Here is a 7007-nt window from a genome sequence, read left to right on the forward strand (position 1 = left end):
ACCTCAAATCAAAATCGTTCTGTTACTCTTTATTGCCTATTAACTAAATGTGTTAATGTCCACCATTTGAGCTCAAACCTACATTTCCATTTTTACTGTTCATACTCTTTACTCATTCTCACCAAATCCAACTACTAGTCATTCTCCATTTTCCTGCATCTCTACCTTTGCTCATGTCGCCCCCAACACACACACTGTCTTTTTCCTCCCATCTTTTCTTGTCAAAACTTTCCTCGTTAAGGATGAGAATTTCTCTCTCCCTCTTTTCTCATTTGAGAGTTTAAGCAAATGTATAGCTTGCTTTGTACAGGTACTTTATTTCTCCTACCAGGAAAGCAGTATCATAGAGTTGTTCAAAGCAGTGTTTTTCAGACCACCTGCAACAGAATAACTGGAGTCATGTTAAAAAGACAAAAACAAACAAAAAACCTTGTAAATCAGAGTTTCTTGAGGTAGAACACAGAGCTCTGCACTTTAAAAAGAAGCTCCTGGCTGGACACTGTGGCTCCCAACACCTTGGGAGGCTCAGGTGGGAGGATCTCTTAAGGTCAGGAGTTTGAGACCAGCCTGAGTGACATAGCAAGACTCCATCTCTACAAAATACACACACACACACACACACACACACACACACACACACACACATTTTAATTAGTCAGGCACAATGGCACGCACCTGTAGTCCCAGCTACTTGGGAGGCTGAGACTGCAGTGAGTTTCAGTTTCAGACTGCAGTGAGCTATGATCACGCCACTGTACTCTAGCGTGGGTGACAGAGCAAGACCCTTTAAATAAATAAATAAAGCAAAAATAAAAAGAAGCTCCCCAGTAAGGTGCACAGTAAAGTTGGAGACCTAGGCCAGGCACGGTGGCTCACGCCTATAATCCTAGCACTTTGGGAGGCTGAGGCGGGTGGATCACGAGGTCAGAAGTTCAAGACCAGCCTGGCCAAGATGGTGAAACCGCCATCTCTACTAAAAATACAAAAATTAGCCAGGCACATTGGCAGGCGCCTGTAATCCCAGCTACTTGGGAGGCTGAGGCAGGAGAATCACTTGAACCCAGGAGGCAGAGGTTGCAGTGAGCTGAGATTGCGCCACTGCACTCTAGCCTGGGCAAAGAGCAAGACTCTGTCTCAAAAAAAAAAAAAAAGCTGGAGACCTTTGAGTTGCATAAATGGGCCTTGAAGTCAGAATTGGGGTTGCATTCCAGTTATATCTTTCTTAAAAGATAATTTTCAGAAAAAGCTAAAATCATGACTGACACAGATAGAAAAGGAAATAATGTCAAAGATTTTATTTAACTAACTCAGTGAGGGAACCAGGCAGATGTTACAACCTGTTTTTAAGCAAATCTGAAAAAGACATATTTATACTGAATTGTAAAATGGCTCAAAGACAATTAAAGGCAGGAATCAGATGATCTGGAAGGTGTCCTCTAAACAAGGTAGAATTTTCTTTTTCTTTTTTATTATTATTATTATTTTTTGAGACAGAGTCTCACTCTGTTGTCCAAGCTGGTATGCAGTGGTGCAATCTCAGCTCACTGCAACCTCTGCCTCCTGGGTTCAAGTGATTCTCATGCCTTAGCCTCTGGAGTAGCTGGGATTACAGGCATGCACCATCATGCCCAGCTAATTTTTGTATTTTTAGTAGAGACGAGGTTTTACTATGTTGGCCAGGCTAGTCTCAAACTCCTGACCTCAGGTGATCTGCCCGCCTCAGCCTCCCAAAGTGCTGGGATTACAGGCGTGAGCCACCGCACCCAGCCAGCAATGCAGGATTTTCTATTGAAACATAAATTTTTTGTACACCTTTTCATAGCTATATGACTTTGAGTGTGTTACTTAACTTCTCTGAGCCTGTTATTTTATCTGTAAAATAGTGACAATAAGATTTTTTTACGTTTGTGAATTTCTTTATTCTATATGTATATATATGCATATACATATTTTTTTTGAATTGGGGTCTCACTCTATTGTCCAGGTCTCTACCTCCTAGGCTCAAGCGATCCTCCCACCTCAGCCTCCCAAGTAGTGGGGACCATGGCCTGCGCCACCATGCCCAGCTAATTTTTGTATTTTTTTGTGTTTTTAGTAGAGGGGGGTTTCACCAAGTCACCCAGGCTGGTCTCGAACTCCTGGACTCAAGTGATTTGCCTGCCTCAGCCTCCCAAAGTGCTGGGATTATAGGCGTGAGCCACCGTACCTGACCAAATAGTGATAATAAGATTTTATAATTAAAAAAAAAAAACTTTCATGGGGATAATACCTAATAGAGTTGGTGAGAATTGAATGAGTTAATGAGTACCAAGAGTTTAGGACAGTGTAGAGCAAATTATACTCAATAAACATGACATCATTGTTGTCATCATCATCATTGTTGTAGTAACTATAAGTTCCTTGAGGATCATTCTTGTTTATTAATGAATGTATATATATGCAATCAATTAATCAAAGTATATTAAATACCTACTTATGCTAGGTTTGGATGAATAATAAAATATATTGTTCCTGTCCTCAAGGAGTCCAGACTAGCAGAGGAAATGAGGACTTAAACAAATAACTACACGTGATATAATAAATAAAAATAGAGTTTTTTAGCACAATTGACAAAATGACTAACCATGTGTAGAGTGTACAGAGTGCATACAGAAAGTCATTGTAAATGTGAATTTGAGCTGAATCTTAAAAGATGAGCAGGTAATCACTAAGGAAGCACAATGTGGTAATAACTATTATCCTAGATCATGTTGTTCTTAGTTTGTGCAAGATCCGTATAATAATGATTCATTTCTAACTGAGTAGAGAGGGGGTTTCACCATGTCGCCCAGGCTGGTCTTGAACTTCTGGACTCAAGTGATTTGCCCGCCTCACCCTCCCAAAGTGCTGGAATTATAGGCGTGAGCCACCGTGCCTGACCAAATAGTGATGATAAGATAATACTTACTATGTGTCAGGCACTATTCTAAAGAAGCATCATTACCCTGTTCTTTTTTTTTTTTTTTTTTTTTTTTGAGACAGAGTTTCACTCTTGTTGCCCAGGCTGGAGTGCAATGGCACGATCTCGGCTCACCACAACCTCCGCTTCAAGTGATTCTCCTGCCTCAGCCTCCCGAGCAGCTGGGATTACAGGCATGCGCCACCACACCCGGCTAATTTTGTATATTTAGAGAGACCGGGTTTCTCCATGTTGGTCAGGCTGGTCTTGAACTCCTGACCTCAGGTGATCCACCCGCCTCGGCCTCCCAAAGTGCTGGGATTACAGGTGTGAGCCACCGCACCCAGCCTATCCTGTTCAAGAAAAAACCTGAAGCTTACAGAAGACTAGCAACTTTCCCAAGATGATACAGCCACTGAGACGCAAGACCACAATTCATTACAGATAACCTGTTTCCAAACTGAGGAAAGATCATCTCAATTTTTCTTACGGGAGAATCAAAATCCAGAGAGATTAGGAGATCTCAAAAAAGAGATTTATCAGAACTTGGGTCTCTGGTTTTGAAGCCTGGGCAGATGGGGAGGAAGAATACCACAGAATGAGAGAGAACATGCAAAACCACGGAAGCACAGAGGAGCTGGGCATGTCCCCAGGAACCACAAATGTTTGGAACTCAATATGCATTTATGGAAACAGCAGGAGAAGCTAAGGCCACTAAAGTGGTCAAGGATTATGAAAAATAAACTATGCCACACCGAATTACATAGACTCTGCCCTGGAGGAGATGAGAAAACAATGAAGGATTTTAAGCAAGAGAATGAGGAGAACAAAGGTTTAGAAATGGGGCAGGGCAACCAGTTATGAGGCAGCGAGGACTAGTGTTATTGAGATCAAGAGTATTGAAGTCAGAAAAACCACCAGTTATTATGACTTTAGGAAAGAGAACCTCTTTGAGCCAGAATCTTCTCATCTGTAAAATGAATATAATAAAGGGCTATTATGAGGCCTAAATGAGAGTACACAGATCATTGTGCTATATAGATCTGATACTGTATATCGGATCTAGTCAGCATCCAATAAATGATGGTGGTAACTGTTTTTTGTTATTAATGTTGTTATGATACAAATACATTGAGAGCTAGTTTCCATCTATTTGAAGGAAGAATATATGAAATACACTTACTGATGCTCTTTTGCTTAGGTTGTTTAGAAATAAAACTAATGCTGCTTGATTTGTTCAGGAGCAGTAAATTGATCTATATCAAAACAGCAAAGCCCCAGGAGCACAAAGAGAACTAGATTTCAGGAATGGCATGAAGTTAAGAGTCCCGTTTATCAACTATTTCTTGTGTCCTTTCAGTGTGTCTAATACTCTATTAAGTGGAACATATATAAAAGTTATGACACCATCTCCTTTCAAAAGGGGGCAAGAGTCTACAATACAGTTCCTTTGGTTGATTTCCTCTGTTCCTGATTCCTGGTGTCCGCTGTCATTTACAACCTCACACACACCTCTTAGGTATTTACACTACTCCTGTGGAAGTGATCTGGGTTTCCCTACTTCGTTACTCCCATCTTGGACTACCTCCCTTTCCTGGCTCCTCCAGCTGGATGAGTTGGATTACACATTTTTTGATACAAACCAGTATCTCATTGTGGTCCAAGAAACCCTGCTACTAGAGTGAAGTTTAACCATTTCTCTCATAGCTGGCAGTAGAATTCTTCTCAGAGGAAAACATCTTGAGTCATTATATATAGATGGTGTGCCTAGAGAACTTGGGTTAATAAGAGATAGGAATAACAAGAAGGACTGTTCTATATCAGAAGTTAATTTGCAATCAGTAGTGTCAGTACAGTTTACAATAATCTATTGTATATTCTAAAATAGCTATAAGAGAATAATTTGAATTTTTAGCATAAAGGCAAATATTTAAGGTGATGGATATCCTAATTGCATTGATTTGATATTTACAAAGTATATAAAGGTATTAAATTATCACATGTACCCTGAAAATATGTACATCTATTATGTATCAAGAAAAAAAACATTTTTAAGGGGAAGAAAAGGAAATTAACTTGGAGATGTGGAAGGAGTTGGGGACAAGACAGAAGAGATGAGAAAGAGTGAAAAGAAAGGGATGGCAGAGTAACTTCATGGTATGCCTAAAATACTTTTTTAAAATGTGTAATATTCTAAGTTACTTGTATTTCTTTAACTCCCCGCATTTCTTCCAAATTTCCAGTAGGCTTTCCACTACCCCTAAATTCTCATACCTCTGCAAGACGCACACATGGTGTGAGGGGAGGTGCTGGTGAGGTAAATGAAGAAACCACAGGATGGGGCCGAGTTGCACTGCTAGATCAAAAAGGAGCAGAAAGGAGATAGCACACCTAGAGTCCAGTGAAATAGTCCGTAAACTGAACCCATTAGCGGGGGCCAGAGGTAGTGCTGAAATCACGTCTGGAAAATTGGCAGGATACTTCATGAAACACTATATAATATAAGAGTTGTGTAATAGGGGCTTGAGTCAATATTATCTAGTTTAAAAACAAAACGGATGATCCCAACCGATATCTGGGTCATGATTTCCTCAGAGACATTGACTATTTTGGCACAATCTGTAGGTTTGCCTTTCCAAAGTTCTTACTGTCCCTTCCCCAAAGCTATCCACCCTTGTCTTACCCCAGGTTACTGCAACAGTCTCCCTGGGATCAGCAAATAACTTCTTAAAGAATCATACAGTAAATAGGTCAGGCTTTGTGGGCCAGATGGTCACAGTTACTTATCTCTACACTTAAGGCCGGAAAACAGCAATAGCCAATACATAAATGGTTCAATACAAAGGTTATGTTCCAATAAACCTTTATTTACAAAAACAGGCAGTGGACCTTCTGTCCTGCTCTTTCTGTTCTCCAGTTGTTGTCAAGGTACTGTTTCAAAATGTCACTCCTCTACTTAAAATTTGAATGGCTAATTGGTAGAGAATAACCTCGGATTGCTTGAACTGTTACCTACAATCCAAAGCCTGCTGTTAGTGTACCTTCTGCTTTGCAGCTGTAGCTTGCAGAGAGATTGAGGAAACACAACTCCGATACTTTCTGATGCAATGACTAAAGTCTTGAATGGTTTCACATCTGCCTTCCTCTCTAAACTTAATTTGTTTATCTTCCCTTTGGCTCCTGATCGCTTACCTCATATCTTGTTTGCAGTCTTGTATACAGTGTACTTTATATGTTGTAATTTTTCTCTTAAAGCAATTTTGGTTTGCCTTTCTGACCAATACTCACTTTTCAAATATCACGTGGTGTGAATATTCCATGTGGCAAGCCTACATGACTTAATAATTTAGTCCTTACCTAATTCTCACAATAATACCATGAGGGATTTCTTTTTATTATTCTCATTTTACAGTATACATAATTAAGACCTAAAAAGGTGCCGGCGCGGTGGCTCATGCCTGTAATCCCAGCACTTTGGGAGGCTGAGGCGGGCGGATCACGAGGTCAGGAGATTGAAACCATCCTGACTAACACGGTGAAACCCTGTCTCTACTAAAAATACAAAAGATTAGCTGGGCTTGGTGGCAGGCACCTGTAATCCTAGCTAGTTGGGAGGCTGAGGCAGGAGAATCACTTGAACCCAGGAGGTGGAAGTTGCAGTGAGCTGAGATCACGCCACTGCACTCCAGCCTGGGAGACAGAGCAACTCTGTCTCAAAAATAAAAATAAAAATAAAAATAAAAATAAAAACCCTGAAGAGGTTAAGTAATGTGCCAAGAAACAGAACAAGTGGCAGAGCTGATATATGAAGGTAGAAAGTCTGACTCCAGAGCACAAGTTTGTCACTTTACACTAATTTGTAGTTTCTCTAGGACCATGTCTGTTTTTGACCTCCTTGAAAACTGCTCCTGTGTGACCCCAGCAGTCTTCTGTAGTACTCCTGCAAGTTTCATTCTGAATCTTATGTACAGTATAATTGGATCCAAGGCAATCATGACATTTATTAAGCATAGCCACCGTGCTAAGTGCTGTTCATTTGTTATGTCATTTAACCTTCACAGATCCTAGT

The sequence above is a fragment of the Gorilla gorilla genome, chromosome 1, assembly GCF_029281585.2.
Source record: "Gorilla gorilla gorilla isolate KB3781 chromosome 1, NHGRI_mGorGor1-v2.1_pri, whole genome shotgun sequence".
NCBI classification, from domain to species: Eukaryota; Metazoa; Chordata; class Mammalia; order Primates; family Hominidae; genus Gorilla; species Gorilla gorilla.